Source organism: Mirounga angustirostris, unplaced genomic scaffold (genome assembly GCF_029215605.1).
Source record: "Mirounga angustirostris isolate CCGP_5_RB_7025 unplaced genomic scaffold, mMirAng1.0.hap1 SCAF_10, whole genome shotgun sequence".
NCBI lineage: Eukaryota > Metazoa > Chordata > Mammalia > Carnivora > Phocidae > Mirounga > Mirounga angustirostris.
The window spans coordinates 61,915,251-61,941,399 of record NW_026991718.1 but is presented as its reverse complement, the minus strand read 5'-3'; the positions used below and the strand labels follow the sequence as shown (position 1 = coordinate 61,941,399).

Here is a 26,149-nt window from a genome sequence, read left to right as displayed (position 1 = left end):
CAAAAAGGAGGCTGGGAAATAGACTCTGTTAGCTGAGTACAGTGCCTCCTTAAATAAATGTAAGATTATTACAATAAGAGAAGGGTGGAATGAATATTAAGTGGACAGCTCATTCTCTCTGGCACATCTTTCTCCTAGGAAGTTTATACAGTTTATTTCCTGGTTCAATATATATAAATGTATTTCAAAATAAAATTATATGGTGTTACTTTAAAAAAAACAAAACAAAACAACAACAACAACAAAAACAGAAGGTGTCTTATGAAACCTGTGTTGGATCTCTACTCAGGATCAAAGTGCTGAAAACCAGCCCAATGAATTACAACATATTTTTATAATCTTACTCATGGAATTGACAGCCACTCTCTTTAATTCTGGATCTGAAGAGTTGGAACCTGCTTTGGAATATTATTTTGTAAATAATCTTTGAATCTTTGACCTCAGTGGATCTAATGGCACAGACAGATAACTCTTGTCTTCAGCATATACATAAAGAATCTGAAGCCAAAGAGAGTAACAACCTTTATTCAAAGTTGGGGCTAGGCACTGTGATATGTGACCGCCAGTTTAGTGACTTAATCATTGTTTTCCTAATACATCTTTTTTTTATGTTTGTGGGTCATTCAGTCAAAAGCTGAGATTCTCAGAGATGGAGGGAGGCCTAAGATCCTTGTGTATTTTGAGAAGAATTATTAAAAAAGAAAAGGCATAAAAAACCAGGGCTCCTAAATTGTAATGTTCAAGTGTTACATTTGAAAATGCACATTTTAAATGTTTACAAGTAAACTGTTAACCTATTTTGCAGCCATCTCTCCCACTCCCAGCACACACACACACAGAAAATATCCTCAGCAGCCCCACAATGTTATATTATTGTGCAAATCCCACCAACAGCATTTATTTAAAACACTAAATACTAAGGTCAATGTGTTAGGAATGGCTGAACTATGCTGAAGAAATGAACAGCCCTAAGATCTCAATGGCTGCATACAATCAAAATTTTGGTTTTTTCTTTCATGCAAAGTCCACTGCAGCTCTTAATGATTCTCCAGGGAGACCTGGTGATTCAGCAGTTTAGGCTGACTAATGCTCCCCTTTCCCATGACTGCACTCTCAGGGACACAGGGCCTCCTTCTATTAGGAGGGATAGAGGTATAATAGAGAAGAACATTTTAGCTCACTTTTCATCCCTTATTTATTTTTTATTTTTGAAAAAGATTTATTTATTTATTTATTTATTTATTTATTTATTTATTTATTTAGAGTGTACACATTTGTGTGAGTGGGGGGAAGGGTAGAAGGAGAGAATCTCAAGCAGACTTCTGCTGAGTGTGGAGCCTGTTGCAGGCTCTACGTGGGGCTCGATCCCATGACCCATGAGGTCACGACCTGAGCCAAAACCAAGAGTTGGATGCTTAACTGACTGAGCCTCCCAGGTGCCCCACACTTTTCATCCTTTAGACCTAGTGATATGGCTTTTGCCTAACTGCAAGATTTCTGAGAAGTGAATTTCCTGAGTCCTTGGAAGGAGAAAAAATATGATGAACATTATCTGTGCCATAGTCCAATAGTGGGACGATTGTTTAATGTTCTATGATGAACACACATCATCTTTCAATCCAGCCAATATTCCTGTGTATAAAGTTGGTCTAAATTTGAGGCCTTTCATGAATCTGAGATCAAGACCAAATGACTCTGCCTCCCTCTTGCCAAATCTCTCCATGACTGACCATGATAGAGAGTTCAGGAACACTATCAAACAGAAACACCAAACATACTATGTAAACATGGGTTTCTGGAACTGACATGTCCATAGTGAAGCAGGTACTCAATACATAATTTTGAATGAATGTTGGATGGATGAGTAGATTGTTCTTGGAAACATCCTTCAAGTTCAGGCACTGTAATTGGTTATCATTTCTAGTCAGTTGGACATCTACTCTGTATTAATTATTAACAGAGTCCAACTGAAATTTCCTATGATTATAGGAAACTGAACACTCCCCCTGCACTCTTTGAATCTTTCATCAGGATACTTCCAGTCAGAGTCACCAAGAAAAGAGAAGGAAAAACTTATCCTTAAGCAGAGGGACAGAGTAGTTTGTGAGCTACTATGTACACATGGGATATTAACAACTTCCTAGTCCCCTTCACTGGCTATAGTTCATTGATAACAGGTCTTTTTATGTCCCTCTCTGTTCCTCTCTTCAAAAAATTGAAATTTTGAGGTGGTACATTTAACCATTTTCTTCCATATTGTTTGATTTATGTACCATAAACTTCAGGAGATTTCTCTACCTTTAGATATTAAGTAATAATTTAAAAATGACAAAGCGGCATTGCACTGGATAAAAGGTTGTATATTTTTATATCACAGATGGAAAAGAAAACTCAGATGAAATTTTGGCCTAGAGCATCCAGAGGAAATAGCCATTTGAACATGTGTGTGGATTTCCCAGCGAGGAGTCTAGATATGCTTCCTATATTGATTCTGTTTATTGAGTCCCATTTAGGGAAATATAGTTGACCCTTGAACAATGAGGGGGTTAGGGGCACTAATCACCCACACAGTCAAAAATCCACATAAAACTTTTGACTCCCCCAAAACTTAACTACCAATAGTCTACTGTTGACCAGAAGCCTTATCAATAACAGTTAATGCACATTTTCTATGTTATATGTATTACACTTCGTATTCTTACAATAAAGGAAGCTAGAGAAAAGAAAATGTTATTAAGAAAATCATAAGGAAGAGAAAATACATTTACAGTATGGTACTGTATTTATAAAAAAAAACCCCGACAAAACAACCCATGTATAAGTGGACCTGAGCAATTCAAACCTGTGTTGTTCAAGGGTCAGCCGTAGTAGCCATGATACTGAGTTCTACCTGTGTTTTCACCTCATTAAGGCTGGTGAGCACCAAGCCAAATTCAGAAGGGTGTGTGTGTGTGTGTGTGGCTGTGTAACGGGAGTGGCTATCAGGAAGGGGAAAGGACACCACTGAATTCTGTCTGTCACAAGTCGTGAGAATTGATGAGAAAAGTTGCTAATGAATTATAGGTGAATAGGAAAAAAAATCTTTCTTGTTGTAGATGGCAAGTCCAGCTTTCATGTTTCTGTTTTTGTGAATGAAGAAATGATCTTGTTATGACTTGACTGATCCAGGCCAAGTTCTTACATAAATTTCTTCCATTTGTTTTTTTAAATTAAAGTCTCTTTGTTCTCGGGACGCCTGGGTGGCTCAGTCGGTTAAGCGGCTGCCTTCGGCCCGGGTCATGATCTCAGGGTCCTAGGATCAAGTCCCACATCGGGCTCCCTGCTCAGCGGGGAGCCTGCTTCTCCCTCTCTCTCCCTCTGCTTGTGCTCTCTCTGTCAAATAAATAAAATCTTAAAAAAAAAAAAGTCTCTTTGTTCTCAGTTTGAAAAGGGTTTTCCTTTCTTTTTTTTGTTGGTCAACCCCTCTCTGTTTCTGCGGTGTTGAGCCACCAGTCTGACTCCAGTAGCACAGTCACACGTGTGATGAGATGAGGGACAGACATGGGAGCAGATTGTCCCAGGCGGCTACTTTTCTGCTGACTTGGACACAATCCTAGGGGAAAAAATTATTTAAAATAAGTTCCTCTCTTTAAATTTTTAAAGTTTCTGGGACAGCAGGCAGGGACTTGGCAATGTGCTGGTAATGTGTTTTAGCCAGGATGGTCTTCAGAAATATGCTTGAGAATTATTAACTTGTCTGGGCATAATTTAGCAGTATTTACTGTCTGTTCCTCTGAGTCATTGCACAATCTGTACTGTCCCTGGGATATTTAGACCTTCCTGGCCTGGTCTATTTTGTCATGTAATGATATATAAAGATACAACCATTCTTAAAGTGCAAGCTTGTACCCTGTTGGAGTGTGACCTCTTTAAGTTAATTTTTATGCATCAAAGCTATTTGACATTTATCCAAACAAATTCAAGTCTCTTGGAGAGTTTTTTTTTTTTTCTTTTTAATGACAAAACCACCATTGATCTGACAGCTTGCTCTCCTGGGAAGAGATATTGTGGGTAGCTTTAAAGCCTTAATGCTTCCAAAGTCCTTTTCTACCACCAGTCCCAAAGCAGCGTGTCTGGAGCCGGGGCAATGCAGCTTGCCACGATGGCAGCTGGGAGTTTGACAGTGTTATGAAGAATTGCAACTGTTGATCAGTGAATTGTTACAGTGTTGATGACAGCGTTGCAAATTAATTCTGAAATTAACTGAGGGGACATGAAGAGGTCCCACTGCTTATCTGAGAGAAGGAGGGCAGGGTAAAAATTACCAGTGGAGCTGAGTGGGGAACACATTCAGAAAATCGTGCCTAGTAATCAAGGTGGCTAGTGCAATTTCCATAGTCTTTGGGAGAGGCATTTGCCTAAGGAAAATTGGTGGCTGAAAGATACATGTAAAAGAGTTATGACTGAATGTTTTCAGTACTTTGTTATTTTAGAAATGATTTATTGAACTCATTGCATCTTAGAAAGGAAGAATTAATAGGTTGCTATTTTCCTTCTGTTTCAAAATTAACCCAATATTTTACAAAATTGAAATACTTTTTCAGAGTTTCTTCTATTTGTCCTGCCTTCCTTCACAGTTCTGTCATAGGGTTTTTTGTTTTTGTTTTTTTTCTTTTCTTCTTCTTCTTTTTTTTTTTAATGAGAGTACCTTCTAGTGCTCAGTGTTATTTTGGCTACGTGTGCAGAATGCCGTGTACCTTAAACCAGAGGTATCCTTCACCAGTTTGTAGTAGCCATTAACATATGCTTTTCCCAAGGTTTCGTGTACTTATTCTGAGCATGTGCCTTTTACAATGCAGAACACAAGAGACTTGTTTTGTAAGATTAATGAAGGTCACCAAAATTCTCAAAAGTATTCTGATAATTAAGGCTTTGTTTATCAAAAACAAGTTATATTAAGAGCAAAAAGATTCATGGTAATTATTCATAATCTTAACAATTCAAGTGTAGCCACCTCATTTGTGCATTTAATTCTTCTTGTTAATGTTTTGCATAAATCTGCATAATTACTTGAGTTGCCTGTTGTAATTTTGACAGCTACTCAGTTCATGTGCACTAAAGTATATCAAAAGCTTGATGTGCTGAATATTTATAATTTTACGTATGTTCTTGGGATAATATTTTTTCAACAATATTTTTAGTTTTTATAAAATTGACACGGTATACTTGGAAACTTTGCCAAATGTGGCTCTCTAAAACAGAGAACTCGTGAAGGAAATAGACTAACATTTAAAGGTATAGAACCCAACCAGTGCAAATTTTTTCAGTAATCCAGATGAATTATGCCTGTCATGAACTATTTCTCTCTCTTGATTTCTCTCTGTCTCTCCCTTACACACACATACACACAAACACCATACAAAAACCTCATATTATGTTTTTTATGGAAGCCTTTTAAAATTACAGAAGCCAGATTTTTCTTTCCCTTCCTCCCTCTCTCTCCCCTTCCTTCCTTCCTTCCTTCCTTCCTTCCTTCCTTCCTTCCTTCCTTCCTTCCTTCCTTTTCTTTCTGTAATTATTTTGTAAGAATGAGAATAGCCAGATGCTTGACTGTTATTCTTCCCTTCTGGATAATAGTAACAGTATAATAAATAAATACACCCAAGAACAACCCCTAAGCAGGTGTAAACTTGCATTGTCACCTGAATTCTGTATGGGGCAGGGAGGAAGCCAGGATCCATTTCATTATGAAGTTATTAAAATGAAGGGAAATGTTTGACACAGTGTGTGTTTCTTATTTCTTAGTAGGAGGATTTTTCAGGTAATATGAGATGTCCGGGAAGTAGCCAGTTTTAATCAATGCAGTCACAGAGAAATAATAGCAGTAAAAGAAATCCGTCAATAAAGTGATATTATGCTTCTTCCAAACTCCTGGTGGGGAAAAGATTTTATGGATTGAGAAAATTCTAACCTCTCCCAGATAAATGAAAGCAGAAATGATTTCAGAGTGATAGCAGATGTTGCAGTTGTTTGTAAATATCCCTGTGCTTGTGAAATATTGAGGCATTTCAAGCCTAGATCTTAGAGGAAATTTTATTGTTTTTGCTCAGATATACTTGGGGGAGTTTCATCAGTCAGTTGAAGTTGTATAATTGATTGTGCTGATATCAGAATTGAAGTAAGATATTAAAACAAGGTAAGCTTGAAATTCTTGTCACTGGCATTCTCACAGTTGATTTTAAAATATCTCTGAGGTTCTGTTTTGCATGAAAACATTGTAGTTTCTTCAGATTGCCTGAATTTAAGACTAATTCTTTGGTTTAAAAAATATTGAAGGGGCTGAGTCTTTCATGATGCATAGTATAATATCTGCAAACACTATTAAATAGATGACATTCCTTGGAAATAAATTTAATAATTTACCCAATGTTCATAAATAATGTTATTCTAAGAGTTGATATACACTATCCATTAGCTATACGTTGGGATTTTGACTCATAACACTTTTTCCAAAAGTGACATAAATTTATTAGCTTTCCAGTATTAAGCAACATGCCAGTATTTTTGAGTCATTATAATAACTTAAATGAAGAAGCCAAAGAATGAAAATGGTTGCCTAAGAGAACAAAGATCTTGTTAGAACTCAGCTCCTGTGAGATGGACATGAGTTCTAGAAGCTTCCCGCATTCCGTGTGGATAAACCGCCCCAAGTAATCCATTAATAGAGTTGTTGTTGTTATTTAAATGCTTCTCAGTGCATTGAAAATCTCATTCAATTTTAAAGAATATTGGGAGGGTGGGGGGAGGCTATTGAATAATACATACTTCTGTGGGGTTATTTTGCAAAAAAGGGATTCTTAAGATGACCAAGTATCAGAGAAATTTGTCTAGAGTCTTTTTCTGTGCATAGGTGTTTCTGTGTATTTGTGATGTGTATGTGTGTATCTATGCAAGTTGTACACACACATACACACACAGGAAATTGATTAAAGTTGCAAGTGCAGTCCTGTGCTTGTATTTTTCATGTTAATGAGTACTCAGATGTAAGTGAAAAATTACAAGGTGGTTATATTTAGCTATAGCTGTACACTCAATGTATGTTGCACACGGTAGGAAATGAACATAAAGCCAGTGAAAAAGCCTCAACATTGCAGCTATATGCATTAATTAAAAGAAGTTTGTTAAACTAAATTTGAAAAAAAACTTCTTTAATTGTGTTTACCCAAAAGCCTTTTCTTCCTAATTTAAATAGCATAAACATCTGGACTAAAGCAATATTAGAATCATGGCAGTAGTCAAGCAAATCTTGTGGAAAATAATGAAATTAGATCCCTGGTGTTGTGACAGAGTAAGGGCAGGATACATCAGTTCGATGTTAATAAAATTTCCATGAATGACTGAATACAATTAAGAAATTGTCAGTTGCGGCAATGAACTTTTGTAGCTCATAGATGTTTGCATCATTTGATTATGCTGGCAATTTAAAAATGTTTGTTAGTGTCTGTGTTGGGATATTAATTATGACCTTTATTACGGCCCACAATTAAACTAGTCATATAGCAACAAGCACACGGTGTTGCGATACTAAAGGGGCTGCACTATTTAGAGAGGGGTCTGCTGTGTTTGGGCCACCAGTGCCCTTTCAAACTGGAAATGATTTTTAAAAGATTCAGTAGCTAAGAAACTGCAACAACTGGAATGAGTAAGCCCTTTAATACAAGAATTTCTTTTTAATAGTGTTTTAACAGTTTTAATTGCTAACAACATCTGTAAAATTGGAAAAAAGCATTTTTAACTGTGACTCCAAGATAAGCTTTCCCAGTTTCAGGAGGAGAAAACAATTATTCATTGGTTAATTAGCTGTAAACAACTTTTAAAAGACACATCCATTATATATGTAATTATTTGAAAAAAGGCTTTAATGTTATTTGTACTAATGCATAATTATTAGTGCTTGCTAAAAGGATTAACAGTACTTAGATGACCACTATTACTGAGGAGTATCACAGTGAAGAAATGAGATTAGCATCAGGAAGGGATGTATTATGATAAATCAGATAGGGATTTTTGTGTTGTTTGCTTTTTTTCTTTTTGGCACCCTTTTTTAGAGGTAATGCGGAATCATATTACATTTTCAGAAACAATGTGTTTCAAACTCAAGGAATGGTAGTTTTTCATCTTTATTTTTATGACACATAAAGAAAATACCTCACCAGACAATATATTCCTAGGGTTACATTCCTGCTATGATTTATTTATTTATTTTTAACTCTGAGTGCTCTTTTTCAAAAAATCAACAGTAAATTATATTTTAAAACTGTGGTTATTAAAAAACAAAGTAGTTACCGATAAAACCATCAGCTATTCAGAGTCATTTGTGCTCATGGCAGCTTTGTATCATATTTATTAGATCATGTTCCTTGTTCCCTGTGGCATGTTTGATAATTCACAACCATTGGTAGAAACCAAGCACAATAAAAACAAACTATTTCTGCCTGATATTTGGATTTCAGTTGATGAAGTTCATTGTTGACTTGCTTCTAGTGTTCAGTGATTCTGGTTGAAAAAGAATAACTTGGACATTCCAAAGTCAAAGAGTTTGGGTACTGGCGTTTCCCCCCTCTCTTTTGCTTACCTTGCTTTTTCATTACCTTTTATGGTTACCTGAAGCCATTGTTAAAAAGACTCAAAGTTGTGCATTTCATTTTGCAGTGATGTTGATAAAGATATTGCATAGCCTGGGGGCAAACCCAGGGCTTTTGTACTTGTTGCTACTGGATATTATAATTAACTCAGCTTAGGTGGTCCAAAGGCTTGGCTTGGGCTTTCTTACCACAGATGTCTGGATTTAATTCCACTCAAGAGCCCTCCATTTTAGAAAGAACTGAAGTTCTGGAACTTTGGTTTCAGGATTTGCAAACCTAAATTCCCCAGGATGCCAGTTAAAATCTCAGTGGTGGTGACATCTTCTTTATCTCTCCTTAAGACAGAGAAGCTAAATATTACATGGGGGAAGACCACTGTGAGATGAGACCTTGCCTAAAGCACTGTGTAGACAGGAAAACTCTTGCATATCTCTCAATAATATAGTCTTTGCTCCAAAATCCTTGACCAAGTTTTCTACTCTGAACTGAAAATGTGAGTTAGTGTCCTTGTGAGTCACTTCAGCATCTATTGGAAAGCAATGATATTTTGAGTTTAAAATTTTTATAGCACTCGTCCTGAGCTTGCTATCTCTAAGCAAGAGAGTTTTTTGTCTTAGGTGATAAGGAGCAAACCTGTTTGGGCTGTCACATTGGCAAAAGGATCTAAGCCAGATTCTCTCATGGATTGAGAGACCTTGCCTGTGACATTATTCTGTGGCCATTTAAATGATTTGAGTGTACTTGACTGCTGATTAATCTGCTAGGTTATTAGAGTCCCCCTCTTAATTTCTCCCCTACCACCATTATGCATTCTTTTTTTTTTTTTTTAAAGATTTTATTTATTTATTTGAGAGAGAGACAGACAGAGATAGTGAGAAGAGAGCATGAGCAGGGAGGAGAGAGAGAAGCAGGCTCCCACTGAGCAGGGAGCCCGATGTGGGACTCGATCCCAGGACCCTGGGATCATGACCTGAGCCGAAGGCAGACGCTTAACTGACTGAGCCACCCAGGCACCCCATCCATCATGCATTCTAAATATTTGCAGGAGGGGGAGATGGCAGGAAAATTCACCTACAGAACCTATACATTTATTGTATTTTTTTTTTTTAAATTCCAAATTCAAACACAGTCCAGGGCCTTTGGCATGGAGGGCATTCTAAATGGATACTATAGCACTGTTATTTTTATTCGTTTACAGGGAAATTATTACATTTTTAGGAATTTGTGAATTTAAGCATAGATGATTACTTTGAAAACGTTGGGGTTTTACAAGTGAGAAGCCTTGTTGCTCAGTTTACTAATTTATTTTGTGATCTGTGACTAAACTGAGTAAAAATGCAAATAGTACAAGGCCCTTTCTATTTTATCACCGGATCAGTTTACTGATGGGAGGATCAGAGTCACTAAACACTCCAACACTCTCGTGATTCCTAAGTAGTTGGGTATTAAAAGCAGCTAACGCGAGGACTATGGGAAGATTGCGGCGCTTCACACAGGGAGGTTTAAATGAAATCTAGTTATTTATTTTAGGTTTAAAATGAAGAGTCTCCAGCTCAGTTTTATTGGCCATTGTGACAGCACAAACAGGTCTGTTTCCCATCACACACGACAATAAACTGCATTGCTGTGGGGTGGCAAACTCATGTAAAAAGGGAAGCATTTGGCAAAGGCTGAATGAATAATGCTGCAAGCTTAAAGGGACCCTGTTAAATGCCTTTGTATGTTATTTGCATACAACTTCTGGTTTTAAAAACTGAAAATCACGTTTTTGATTCTTTTTCTTCTTTTGTATTTTGTACGGTTCAAAGAAGTTTCTTTTTATATTTATGACATTAAAAATAATTCACGAAGATGTATTTCTTTCATATGTACATATTAGTATTTTCAGTGAAGCCAGGTCATTAAGGGAACATTGATGAGGGAAACCTATTACGATATGCATTGTTATATATGTTTATATATATTGTCACATATGTTTATATATGTTATATATGTTTAAATGAAATTCTACTTTGATTTAATCATTCTTTCACATGGGATTTTTTCTGAAAATCCAGTAGAGGGAGTGTGAAATTCCCAGTGGCTGTACATAGATTGCAGATGCCTTTAAGCAGAAATGATGGGAAATAAGTTCCCAATGTATAGGGATCAGCAGCTTAGATTCATCATGTCATCAACACTTCATAATATGAAAATATCAGATGTGGCATAAAAGTTGATTTGTTTAACACTGTCTCTTTCAAATGTCTCTTCTTTAAAAATTATTTAATTAGACTAAGTGATGTAGCTCATTTGTGAAATAGGTCAGGGACTGAGTTGCAGGAAGTCCATAAATGCAGGTCTGTAGTCCCTTACCCAAAGCCTCTGGGGCAGATGTATTTTTGCATTTCGAAATTTTCTATTTTAGAAAGGTAATATGGTGCATGTACCGCAGATTATGCAATACCTCCAGCTGGGTCTGGGGCAGCACCCTATAATCAAACACATTCATATTTCTGCATTGCAATGTATGAATATTCACACTGAGTGGGATGAATAAAGACTGGAAATAATCTCCTTGAAATTAGTTCAGGTCTGGTTTTGCTGCCATATGAGTTATGAAAAACCTTTCAGAGCTTTTTGTTTTCAGAGTTGCAGATGGGAGATTGTAGACCAGTATTTCTATACTCACTCAAACATTCCAGTTATTTTTGGGTGTCATAGTTTTAATTTTTATTTCAGTTGGGTCATAATATATTGCTGTAATCAAACAAACAAACTGTGACAAATATAAGAAGAACCTTACTGGGAGACCCAGTGTTTTGTTTTGTTTTTAATAAAAAGTCAACAAATATTTATTAATTAACCAATGTGAGCCAAGCACTGTGCTAGATGCTCAGGGGGGTGCTAGAGTAGTAGAAGCATGGTCTCTGCCCCTGTAGAATTTATAATGACTTTAGGCATATGAGACTTTCTCTGTCTCTTTTCCTCTCATACACACACACATACACACACAGAATAATATCAAGGAGTATATCTATATCTATATATGTATATGTGTAGATAGATATATACACTAAACTGGGCATTCCAAAAAATACATGCTTTAAGTTTGCAATGGCAAAGAGGTTTAACATCACCTGCCAAATCCTATTGATTGGCAGTGGCTGCTTCTGGTGCTATATTGAGGCTTCTGAGATAAGTCTGAGATTAGTTGCAAGAGCCTCCTTATTGATTATCAATGTATGCCATGGTGATAGGAGAGTGGAGTGACAACAGACATGCCACATGTTTGCCATCCTTTCATATCTAAGTGGTCAAAGTCCAAGATTTTTCTTAAGAGGGATGTTTTGTTGTTGCTAATGTTGTACAATTGTTGTTACTGTTGTTGTTACTATTATTTTTTTAATCATTCCATGTCAATTTTAAAAAGTCCCAAGAGAGTTAGTTATTTTCAAAAGTTTAAGAGCATAATCATGGAATTACGTGGTTATAACTTGATGATCCCTTAAATAAATAGATCTTTTTTTTTGGTGCAGAACTCTGATGTGGTAAATTTACATGAGTATGGAACAGTAAAATTTGATGTAATAAATTAGATTTATAACCACATTGATTAGTAGTTGAGAATCTCTTCAGTGTAAACTTTTTGTTGATTTTTTTCATTTTTTTTGTTTTAATATGAGTTATAAAGACGTACTACAGCTAATTAAATGTGAACCTCTCTTCCAAGAAACAGTAATGCATTTTGGGTCTGTCACCCTAAGTATTACCTTCTTTTGTTTCTTTTTCTTTTTCCCTTGTTATTTCAAGAGCCGGTTTGCATTTGGTGTATTCAAATAGGAAGCCATTATAGTCTTGTTGCTAAGACTGTTTGGCTTCTGAATCCACCCTCTGAAACATTTAATTGTGATGAGCACAGAATGTTGGAAAAGACAATATACATACATACGTGTGTATGTATGTATGGTGTGTGTGTATAAATGTGGCAAACATTTATTAATGGCAAGGATGTAACACTCCATGTGACTTTCCTCTGTCTCCCTTACCCCAAGCATTCTCATATGACCTAATCACAGAAAAACGTGTCAGATTTTCCTAGCTCTGGAGTTTGACCTCTTCCCAAAAGAATTGGATTTTGACATATGCTTTCTCCATTTCTGACTGTAATATCTTGAGATCTTATTTGAGAGATTTTTTTCTCTTGAAGTTTTATTCCCAGGTTTGGAAGGAAAAAGATTCTTTTAGTCTTGTAAATTATTTCATATTTTGTAGGTCCGTGGTAAATTGTATGGTGATATAATTTTATATCATTAACAAATACTGAGCTGAATATTTTTAAATGAATTCTGAAAAGTTCAAAGTTCCCTGCTGCTTGTGTGAAAGGTTAGGCCATCACATTTAAAACAAGACAAAATGGAATAATAGAGGAGCCAGAGGCATCTTTTATTTCTATATCTTTGGGAAACAGCAGCAGGGATCAAACAGTTTAGCTACGACAGTGCCCTCCTAACCTGCTGTGTACCTCTTTGGGCATGAGAATGGACAATCCAAGGGACCAAAAATGTGCTCATCCAGAGTCTTTTGAACATCAAACTGGGCAATCATATCTGTACCCAGGGGAAGCTGATTCATGGCTGGCCACAGAATGGCAATGCAGGCAACCAAATGAAATGGATTATAAAATTTGATTGGTATAACAAATCGAAGTTAAAATGTCCCCTAGTGCATTTAATACTGAACTGGGAAATTGTGATCAGAGAGTGTGGAATTATACATGATTTTTGCCAAAAAATAGAATATTGGGCTCATATACAAAAGACTTTTAGAAGAACTAAAAAAATAAAACTACCAATTTTTACCAGATATCAACAAATAGACTTTATAATCAATGTAATACAGGTTTATTTTGAAAGTATTAAGTATATAATATTCTCAAATTCATCCTAACTCAATTGGTGACTGGTAGGCATATATAAAGAAAATAATAAACAACTATGTTATTTTAAAAATAGTGAATAAAAACTCATCTTAAGTTCTTCCAGCTTTGAGTCTATTTTGAAATTCATACAAAAATTACATTGGACAATTTTAAACATACACAAATACAAGTAAAGTACCACTTCTCTAAGATAAACAGGATTATAATTGACTATATAGTCAAAAAAATAAATGAAGTAGAACAGAGATTTGGAGCTAAGTATTTAACTTGGTTTAAGCTATGTATGTGTGTGTTTTTCTTTTGATAGAACCCTGTAGTATCTAAAATGGCTCACGAATCTCAAATGATACAATCTGAACAGAGGAATCTGTTAATGCATAGAATATTAATATTTTTTCATTATATTGAGGTACAGATGGTTTTAATGAGTGTTACACACACATTTGATGATATCATGTCCACACTTTCACTATGTTTTTCATGTGTGGGTATCAAATTAGAACATTCTTTATATCTATTCACACATCTGAATGTGTCAGAAGTCCATTAGTAGCTTTGTTTGTGTATCAGCATCTACGTAGTGCCTGCGGCAGCCATGAGGGTATACCTGCAACTACAGGGAGTACAACTGACCGAGATCCCCAGCTTTAATGCTCTGCAATCCACTTCTGAGTTTGCTCCAAGGCCATGCCTCTTACATGGCTCAAGCTATCACCGAGCTTGGGTGACGTACTCAGTCAGGCCAGTTTCTGGGACATTTGGATCTCCTTTGACAGCTGACTTTGGCACAAGGACTCCCTATGGCTTACTGAACCTTCCTAACAGGGCAGTCTAGGAAGCTTCTATCCAGCCCTTCTTCCCTCATGTTCAAACTGCATCATGGTCTAAGGGCTCTCCTTGCCTCTCCTAAAATCCCATTTTGGCATCTGCTTCTCAGAAGACCCAGACTAACACAGTGCTTTATTTTTATTGTTTTGGGATTTTAATTATTTGTCAACCTTATTTCAATCAGTTTTAACAGTCTATAAGCATTGAGGTGCTCAATAAATGTTTTAATGAATTCATGAATGAATGGACAGCTTTTTGAGCAACATTTATAGATCGTGAAATTAAAATATGATGTGGTTTTTGTCAGCTCTATACTCCCAGTTTTACTCAGTCTCTGTCCTTAAAATGTTTTGACACTTTTAAGATTAAGATTTTAATGATTTTCAAACTTGAATACTGCTTGTGACTCACCCGGGGTAGGGCCATATCATTATATTTTGGTTGTTGACTGACTTTCCATTACAACCAACACTTATTTCTGAAACACCTGTAATTACTATTGGCTGGGAGAAGTGGGGGATAACAGAGATATATAAACATAGTGTTTGTCCTCAAGATGCTTACTATCTCAGTTGACTGAAGACAAAATTTGTAAACAGCTAACACTTATTAGCAATTAGGCAGACTAACGATGTGTGAAATTTGAGACACGAGCTTTTTTCACATATAGCCAAGAGCACTTGCAGATGAATAGTTCACTTGCATGCAGAGTCTATATAGCTGGGTTTTCTCAATAAAATGAAACTCAACTACTTGTTCACTTAGTTTCCCAGCCTTGTGAATTTCTAGTTAACAATGTAGAATACTTGTGCCCTGATTAGAAAGTGCAGCCCATCATTGGCTGTCTATTCTTGCTATTCAAAGTATTGTCTGTACACTAGCAGTATTAACAACATTACCTTGGGGCTTATTACAAAAGGAAAATCTCAGAGCTAAACCCAGAACTACTCAATCAGAATTTTTGTCTTTAACGGTGACTCACATGCACATTAAAGTTTGAAAAGCAGTGTCTTGGAGTCTGATGCGTAGACTCTTGACTGTTAGGTTTCTGTGATGACACTTATATTATGGCAATACAGGATAACCAGGAATCTCACATTGAATTGCAAGAGTCCCAGCTAAGTGTTGGATCACAAACCTGATGGACTTCTTCATTAACTCTTTAAAAATATAGTTATTTACTTTCTATCGCCTGCATTGTTACCAAAAAAATTTAAGGCGGCTTATAAAATATCTGTAATACAATACTTTAAAGGTAATAATAATAAAGAAACCAAACATAATAATGATATGTTGGAAATAAAGGTGAAGAAAAAATACGAATAAGAAACAGAAGCCAAAGGAGAGGAGGGTACACAAAATCCATGCAGAGAGATCTAGTAGCTGTGTCTGATTGTTGAGGACAGTGCCCATTATGCTCATCAATACCACCTGTATAATATGCCCATGAGGTAGCTTTCTAAAATTTAGGTCCAGAAAAATCTTTGTATAATTTAAAGAACTGTTGTGTTCCTGTCTTTATGATATTATAGCTTATATAAATTACCAATGTTTCTCTCTTTTCCTAACTGTTAGGAAGCACAGGGCCAAATTTTTTGACAACTATTTTCACCTTCACAACTGAAGTATTTCCTTCTCTCTCTGTGAGTACTTAAAATGATTTAATCTTATTGTGTGTATGTTCTATATTGTAACCCAGTTCAACTCACTTTTGGAAATGATTTCTTATAATGAATAATGACTATTATATCAACATATAATCAATCAACACATTTTGTTTCCATTCTGAGTGACATCGGAAAGGATGAATAGTGACTCTTTTGCACCACTAAGAAAAGTGGATTGCTCATTTCCTCTTAACCAAACTGATTCAGCTGGTTCCTGCATTTGGAGGCATGCCCAGTAGAGGGTGAATTCTAATAGAGAGTAAATGATTAAGGAATAATAACATTGAAAGCTATACCTAAAGGAAAGACAGCAGTAACTTAGGTAGTTATGTACAATGCTGCACTAGAATCTTGATGGATCAACTTCCCTTATGTGCTGATGTCACCCCACAGAGGTGAGATGGCTGAGTTTGTCATTTTCAGCATAGACAGGGGCACATCCACCAGTAAGAGGAGAGTCCTACAAACTGCTTCTTCTGCATAAAGAGGTGTTTTTGTGGGTGGCTGTGACCATGGCCACGGGAGGATGGAGTTAGTCTACCTAGTGGTATGTTTTCACCATGCCCTGGTACAGTTCCACCTTACTTAGTACTTGAACACTGCGATTCAAGTTCCAGCGATTTAAGCCTTTGGGTGTTGATTATATAGAGATCGTCTGAGTGACATTACATTTTAATTATTTTCCTGCATCTGCTCTTTGGATGAATTGTGATAGATTTTGATGTGTGGAGAAGGGTTGAGAGATTGAAAGCATGAACCTTGGGGAAAAGCACAGCAGTGAAGGAAGTTGTGTCTGAAGACGGGGGAAGGAGGAGAAACTACAATTTTCTCATTGGTACTTTCTGCTCTTCCAGATCAGGAAGGGTTCGTAGGCTTTTCTTATTTATCTATTATTTATTTATTTTTTGTTTGTAAGCTGGTTGTCAGGGTGGGCAGGGTATTTTTTAAAAAGAATCCCAACAGCCTCAGTATAAACCTACTTCTGATATACCCATATATCGTCTGATTCAGTTCTGTGAGTTAATTAAGTTCTGGGAGTCAGCTTTAATTCTAGATTTTCTTGCTTGTAGCCAGTCGTGTTAAACATTAATGTAATTGAAACTTTATCTTTTAAAAACCTGTGAATCATTCAGTTTTGTTTTCCAAACTATTTGCCCTCAAGAATATTAATTTCAAAATACAACATGTATCAAAACTTTAAGAGTTTATGGTCATAGAAGTTTTCTGTGAAAAGGACATGTAGCCTTTTTCTGTATAATTTTTAAGTGAATGATTATTAGTATGTATATAATAAACACTGAACAATTTGGCTTTAGTTTTTTCAACTATTACATTGTAATTATCTTCATTAATTATAGAATTTTAATTAAATTTGGCAGTATCTTACTAAAGTTCCAGCATTAACATTGTTTATGCAGGTTTTATGGCATTCAGGTTTCTTAAAAGTTATAGGTAAAACTGTAGGCCAAACCTATATAGAAGTATTGCTTCTATTATTTCTGCCACTGAGTAGCATTTATTTTATAATTGATGATTGTCAGCCTGTAATTTTTTGCCTTGTTATACCTTGAACATTTTACAGTTTGCATTATTTTTTACAATATTTACACCCTACCCTGTCACTGAATTTTTTAAAAATAGTGAAGTAAGATGATCTTTATTTAGTTATGTCTTATTGGACCAGAGGTTCTCAAGCTGGGTTGTACAGTAAAAATACTTGGGGAGCTTTTAAAAATCCAGTTGTCCATGCTGTACCCAGATTAATTAAGTTAGAATCTTTGGACCCAGGAATCAGAATTTTAAAAAATCTCCAGCTGGTTCCAACATGTAGCTGGGTTTGAGAACCACTGGATGGGGCAGAAAATCACATCTGCTCTGAGTCACTCCTGATGGCCTCAAAATTGATTTCGAAAAAGATTCTGTGCCTGGGGCTTCATACCCATTTGGTGTGTTCCTATCCTGCTTCCTAAATCAATTTCAAGCCAATAATAGCTTGAACCAGTATAAAAGACAGTGGAAGTATTTTGTAGCAAGTTTTACCTAACAAAGTCATTGACTTGTTATAATATAAGGAATTCCAAACTTTGAGTCTTTTCATAGGCATAATTCATTGCATTTGAAGTTCATTATAAGCGCTCTAACTATGAAATACACAAGTAAGCATTCCACTGAATTAACATTGAACACTCAAATTGGGTCTACCATTCAAAAATTATGTATGTGAACCCATAGGGCAGGCTTATATACAGATATAAAATATACATATATACATGTGGGAATCTTTCCCTAAGCCCAGAAGAATTGGTTAGTCTAGGTTGGTGCCAGGAGCCTTCAAATTGGAGGCTGGAGCCTGAACTTTCTCTTCTGTGTCTGCTTCTGCCTGAAAATCCTGTCATCTTTATTATGTAGACAGTTAAAAATGTAAAATCAGGTGAGATTGATTTCTCCTCTCTCCACCGCCCACATTTTTTTTTTTAAGTGCAGAATCTCTGGATAAATATCCTTAATTAAGAAAGTTTAAGTGCCTACTCTGACAGTACAAATAATTTTATACAATAGGCAGACAGACAAATTGTGCTGATAGTCTGTATTTCTTTAAAAAAAAAAAGGAGAGAGGGAGAGAAAGTCTGGCCTGGAGACTAGAGTAAATCACAAAAGTGATCTCAAGTGAACAGAGATAGATTTCTGGAATACGGTGTGCAATGAAACCACTGACCTCTTATACACGGGTTCATGTCTTTTTCTACAGAAACAGATGGGTAATAGCATAATGCCGAAATCATGCTCTACATAATATGGACCTAGTGATTGCAGACCTGATTGCTTGCCATATGGTTGCTGAAGGGTTGAAGAGAAAATGGGATGATATGCAAACCCTTAAAAGCAACATTTTTATTGAATGGCCATTACATTAAAATCCAAACTCTGCAAATGAAGGCAAGAACTGTGGTGAATAATGATGAAATAACAAAGCAATAAAAACAGCAGCAGCATTGTATGTATTTTGTTTTCGATATGCAAACTAAGGGCAGACTTATATTTGTCACTTGGCCTAGCATTATTATGAGCATGAGGGAGTAAGGTGGTGGGACATAAATGCCTTTAGGGCAGAGATACTGTATGTGTGGAGCATTGCTGCATTCACTAGGTCAGAGAGAAAGAAAATAATCACTTGTCCCAGAGGAACTGACTTTGACTCAAAAGCTACCTGCAGTATGTGACTAACCTCCGTGAAGTTCAGTATATCAGCAAGAAGCTAGTAGTAAAAACCTGCTTTAGAGGCTAGTGTGATAATGCAGAATGAAGAAGCTTGTTTACTTTTTTGCCTTTGAATTTCCTCATGCAGATTTTGCTGCTGCCTCACTGTTGGCAAACAGGTGTATGGGATAAGGTGGATGCCGTTTCCCAGAGCGTATTACAGTTTAGTTGAGCAGCTGCGATCTGTTTTGCTCTGAGTTTTGTTTTTAGTGTGTTACCGGGAACAGATAGGGTTTTTTTTTTTTTCTTTAAAGAAATTTATTTCATTAGCTTGCTTCAAATTTACATATACTTCATTTCCTGTTTTTTTAATGAATGTCTTTCAATCATACAAAAATCATAAGAATTTGTGTTCTCGGAAGTGGAACTCAAATACATTAAACTAAACCTATGAAGAGTGTGTGGAAGGTAATAAGCTGAGAGGTAAAATCTCAGTACTTCAGTGAGAAGTATTTATTTTAGCATGTAGGAGCTACTGATCAGGACCAAACATTCGCGAACAGTGTTTTATTATTATGCTCATTAATCTATGTGGATTTGGGCAATTTATATTCCTGAGTGCCTACCTGTGAAGGGTCACTCTTCAAGAAAGTGTTTTTGTTTGTTGGTTTGTTTTTTTAATGCCCACAAATGGAATATTACTATGAATTAATGTCCTTATTAACTTCCGTAGAATTCTTTTTAATCCCTAAGGGTTAAACTATATGATTAGTGAGTAATTTGAAGTTTGCTTTTATTTTCCTCATACTTTATTTCTTCTGAACAAGTGCACTGCCATAATTCGTATTTCCAGAAGCAGAAAAGTCCTGAGAGAGTTTTTAAGTTCAAGTTGGAAAGGGTTCTGGACCCCTTCTAAACATTGCACTTGTCCACTGTTCATAAAAATTTATCTGGAGGAAGAGGTTGATGTTGGCTAATATGAGGATGGAGAATATTCTTTACCTTGATTCTTGTCCCTAATTGTTAAGGATGATTAAGAATTGTTTTGTTAAGATGAAACTGTTATGTGTACTCTCAAGCTAAGTTAATGATAGTTCAGTTCAGGGATTCTCAAACTGGAAGGCCCGTTAAAGCACAGATCACCTCCCCCAACTCCAGAGTTTCTAATTCATGGACCTCCAGGGCGGGAGGTGGTTATAATTTGCATTTTTAACAATTTCTCAGTTGATGTTGATGCTGCTGATTCCTGGTACTACCCTTTGAGAACTACTGGCTGTGTTTTTAGTGCCTAGTGGTCAGGCAGAAACCTTAGCACCATCGCGTATTATTTATTTGAGCGGGGAAGAGTTTTGTGAGCCTTCGATTTATTTGATGTTTTAAAATAATGTCTTGTATACCTAAGACAGCTAGTGGAGCCACACTGACCAAGAACAAGACAGCTTTGACTAAAGTAGGAGTGGAGGTACAGGTGAAACCACCTTAGCCCTGGTGAGAGAACTTTCCATGTTTCGTCACTGCTAAAAAAAAGCCGTCAGCTGGTCTGCATCCCGTGACAATAGGCATCACTTTGGTTTAGTAGCTAAGACTTGTGCACCTTCGAAATCCCATTTGCTTTTGCTGGAAGAATAAAAATTTCTGTGGCACTGCTCAAAGAATTCCTATCCACTTAAATGAATCCTGGAATTGTTAGTATTTCATCAGCCTCATTGCTTTTATTACTTTCTGTGGCCTAAAGACATTATGACGAGAGCAGTACAGTATTTAAGACATTTTATGTATGGCAAAAGAGTTTTTCCCCCCAGTGATGAGGAGCATTTTCTTCCTGCCTAGAAAGCTGATTTTTATACAGCTTGACTAGTGACATATCTCCTGTGTGGCAGAAATAAGTTTTGCATAACTTTTAAGAGCCCAGGCTGACCTATTTAACAGATACCCAGTGCTACATAATGTATTTAGGTCAAGCATTGTGTTTGAGCTCCTCATCACTCTTGTACTAGTCTTGCATTCTGTGAAAACCTCAGATATATAACAGATACAAATATAGGCCAAGGGATGTTGCCTGATATCAAAATGTAATAAATCTCTATATAACATAATTATCATGTCATCCAATCCTACCACTAGAGTTAAAAAGGAATCTAAGGTTTTAATGAAATATCTGCCCTACTGATTTTACTTTAAGGCATTCACCATGCTGCTGTTAACACCGTGCTATAACTGGGATCCTGAAAAACATCAGTGAAGTGAAAATGCTTTTGAATGTTGTTACTATTCAGAATACTTTTCTTTAAAAATTAAAAAAAAAAGGTGGTCTGCTATCATATTTTTGTAACTTTTTACTTGAGAAGTTGAATTATTAAGTTTTGACACATGTCTCTCAGGGTTGGATTTTTTTCTGCGCAGAAATTTCTCAGGTAAAGGTTGAAGCCTGAATATGGGCAGTGTCATTATCCTAATATGTTGGAAGATGAATCCATCCATCTTATAACAATACCTCATTGCCTCCAAGGATCTCAAATTGTATGAAAGTAAATGTGAACTTGAAATGAGATGTTGAGAAAATGCAATTTAAAAATAATTCTAAGCTAGCTTTTAATATATATTTATCAAATACATTTGTTCCCCATGTCTAATTGGAGAACATTTTTTTTTTTTTTTCAAGAATTGGTGCTAATAATATCCTTTTATTTTTATACTCACGTTTCACTTCCTCTCCTCTAAGATATCAAAACGTGTGCCTGGAGCTTCAGGTAAACCCATACCTAAAAGGGATAAGAAAAAAATCTTCTAATTTAATTCTTTAGCTTTGGTATGTAATACATCATTATTCCCATTTTATTGCTTGTAAACTAAGATCCGTTTGCCTACCAGCGTAAATCCATTGTATACCATAGGTTAGAAATCAACTTCCTGCCTCCTCATATAGTTCTACTTTGGCTGCAGTAGTCAGGCTGTGAAATCAGTGGGTCTCAACCCTGGCTGCACATTAGAATCACCTGGGGAGCTTTTAAAAAAACAGTGCCTGGACCCCACCCTACCCCACCCCATTAAGTCAGCATCTCTGGGGATGGGGCCTGGGCAAGGATTGTTTTAAAAGCTCCCCAGGTGATTCTAATTGTGCAGCCAGGGTTGAGAACCACTATTTAAAATGAAACAACATACAAGTTCGTCCTCAGTCGTACAGGAATCACTTTTTCAGCGTTCACATTTTTAGTCACAGATTGCTACTCTTACACAAATGAAAATTAATTACACACATGGAGGGAAGGAGAATCTATAGTATGAAATTCAATTTCTAACCTACTTACGCTGAGAATGAGGCACTTGACCGAGGGTTGAGAACAGAAGCTCTGACCAAGTTGAATATGAAAACAATGACTGCCCTGAATGTCTTCTCCCTGCCTTTGATTTAGAACAAGAACTGTTGAGACAGGGCCTTGAGTGCACAAAGCCGGAGGAGTTACTCACCCACTCTCTCCCCTCATCATCGTCTTTAAAATGGTGATAGGAATAGGGTGGTTGATTATGAGAGTAAAGAACTTAGGTTCATGTATTGAAGGCATGAAAGAAGTGTTTTAAGAATTAAGGATCACAGTTTCTGCTTTGGGCCAAATGACAAAGCAGTAAATTTGTCTCTCATTACTTTTGTTTCTGTCTACCAAAGGGATAGATTAAAATGGATTATCAGTAGGTATATTATGCATCTTAAAACCAAATGTAAGTGACCTTTAAATGAGCTGTTATTTGGATTATTTGTGTGTTCTTTGCAGATACTTGAAAGATGAATTCCTCCTCCTTGCTTTTCCCTTCCTATTACTATTTTTTCCTAGATGAATGTGATGTTCATCTTTATTATATTGCTGTAATTGTGGGGCAAAACCTTTCCGGGGCCAGGGCACATACTCAGGAGTGTAACCTTGTGAAAGTGGCTGTGGCATAGTGGATGAGGAATTCAATGCGAGGTGTGGTTAGTACAGTTCCGGATCCCATCCAGTGCTATTGCTCATCTTACTTTGGTTTTATAAATGTTTACATTTGTTTTTGTCCATCTTTCTGAAAGTAAATACATATTTACTCTGTGTATTTTTTCTTTACTATGTTTTTTTTTAATTATTTGAAAACATCATTTATCAATCCTAACCATTAGCAATTTGTCACTTTTACATTTTATGTAACTGGTAATTTACCACCTTTTATTTTTAAAGTACTAGTAAATTTACTGGCATTTTGAAATAAAAGAAATATAGCAAATTTTATTCACTTTATTAAATTGTTAGTTTCATGTATGTGCATATGTGTGAACTTCAGCTTTTACATGGTCTGTTTCTAATGTCCTGGTCTAAAGTCCATCACTGGATTAGTAAATTTATTATTTTTAAAAAATGTGTTAAAACGGCATATAACATTTTTTTCTTTAAAGAAAGATACTTAATTTTCTTTTGTAATCATGACAGATTTTTACAAATACAGAGGCTTTTTAAGTAATTTAATTTAGATATTTTATAATTATGCTCTTTTTTACTCCATAATCTTACAATTTGAAGAAGAGCTGCATTTAAGTGAAATAGGCAGTGTACTTTTTGACGCAAGCCCATTCAAAAGCATGACCCCTGTCTGAGAATCTATATATTAATTTAGGTGCATTAAACATTCCACCCTCAAAGAAAAACAAAAAAGACCAAGCTGCCCTTAGAGGAGAAAATTGTGCCACATGGTGCGCCTTCATTCTCATCCTTTTGTCCCATTCCCAAGGCTGCCTCTATGAGTCTTCCATTTTGATTAACAGCCTTTCTTAGGAAGTGGGAGGCAGAGACTAAGATGCTAAACTCTCTGAAGTGTGTGATAAATGATTCACAACAGTGTGAATGAATCAATTTCTGCAAGCATTCCCAACCTTTTAAATATGTAGTCTGCCAAATCTTTGTTGGATTACATTCAATAAAGAAAAAAAAAAGCACCTTTCTCCATGGTACCTCTTTCCACACAACCCACAGTATGCCAGCCCTTTGAGTTTTCAGCTTCATTATACTTGCCCCAGAGATAGACAGTGTTTGGGGGAAGCAGCTACTATTAATTTGTCTTTACATTTAAATGTGTTAAGGTTTGCCTCTTTCATTTTCATCATTGCCATTACTATTGGGGTTCATTTTAGTGGCCTCTAATGTTTATTTTAAGAAACTCTGAGAAATAAGAGAAACTGAGCATCCCTATTAATGCACAATTATGTGTCCTACATAATGCTAAAGAGGGACTACTTTATCCCAAAGGAAAGTGAAATATGTTTTTCTGAGTATTTCTTTTTGAGAGAAAACAAGTCAGAAACAAATGTGTTGTTTTTTGTGCATTTAGGCAAAGGTTACTCAATTTTTAAATACATCACTGTAAATAATTAGACTCCATTCTCAAAACTGATCTGACAACTAAGTTTAATCTCCAAACAGTATGATCTAATTTAAGGACCAGTACTTATTTAGGGGAAGTTGGTGGCTGTATTTCAAGGGCAACATCAACGCTCAGGGGTTGTCTTTTATTCTGTTGGCTGGTCCTCCATACGGGAGTATATTTCAAGATAGGCATCATTGTTTAAAGCAAGGAATTTCGTGATTCCTTGTGTGTAACTTAGGAGCAATCAAACCTACAGTACCTAAAACTATACCCTTCCAATTTCAAATTCATTTTCTCCAGTCCTCCTTCCCCTACCAAAACAAATTCAATTTCCCTTTTTAGATTCTGTCTCTCCTTTAGTAGCATCACCATAACCCAGGCATCTAGGCTCGAGAAGAGGTTTTGTAGAAGGGAGATTATGACCTACACATAAGGAAGGTTCAGAGCCTACTATGAGATCACTGGAGGAGTGGCTTTCAAGGTCTGGTCTGCAGACATCTGCACCAGAATGACACATAGTGCCTGCTAAACTGAGAGATATCTGGCCTCTCCTCAGATCTACTGAATCCAAGATGCTAAAGGTGTGGCCAGGAATCTGTATTTTCACAGGCTCCCCAGGTTAAGCTTGCTCAAGTTTGAGAACACTGTTGTTGAGTTTTAACATTCTCTTTGACATCTCTATTAATTTTTACAAACAATCATCTGATCCCACTGCACAAGTAGGACATTTGTTCTGAGCATACATTTGTTACCAGACTCCATGATAGGAAAAGAAGATTGGCTCTCAGGTAGTTATCAATATAAGAAAAGAGGGAGAAAGATTGAATATTAGATCCCAATTGTTTTATTTTATTTTTTTTAAAGATTTTATTTATTTGACAGAGGGAGAGACAACGAGAGAGGGAACACGAACAGGGGGAGTAGGAGAGGGTGAAGCAGGCCTCCCGCTGAGCAGGGAGCCCGATGTGGGGCTCAATCCCAGGATCCTGGGATCATGACCTGAGCCGAAGAAGGCAGATGCTTAATGACTGAGCCACCCAGGCGCCCCAGATCCCAATTGTTTTAAAGAAATCTCTCATGAAAACTGAAGGATTCTCATTAAGAAGAAAAGAAAATTCAAGCCATATTAGCTCATGAAGTTTTGTGGTTTTGTCATAACATCTTCATATTCTCCCCTGGGTCATCCCTGTCCCTCTCTTTTCTCTCCCCCTTCCCCTCTGTGCTTCCTTCCCTCATTATAGAACTGTTGTGAGGTATCTTAGAATTTATGCTCTGAAAGTTCATTTCTTTTTGTGGCAAATAATCATCCTAAATAGCACCAGGGTGTTTTTTTTGTTTGTTTGTTTGTTTTGTTGTTTTTTGTTTGTTTGTTTTTGTTTTTTCATTTAGAGGAGAATAAGAAATTTCACCTAGACACAAATAATACTTAACATCCCTAAATGGTGTAATTGAGAATATCAACGCATTGTATAAGAATACAAGGTACTGTCGTATTTATGTTGGGGTGCAAAAGAAATCTGATTATT

The 26,149-nt window shown here is 36.3% G+C and overlaps 1 long non-coding RNA gene across 4 annotated transcripts in view; it reads left to right on the top strand.

Moving 5' to 3' along the window:
* LOC135361763 (uncharacterized) overlaps positions 1-26,149 on the top strand; it is a 581,261-nt gene that overhangs the window by 196,512 nt on the left and 358,600 nt on the right. The gene's annotated exons all lie outside the window — the stretch shown is intronic.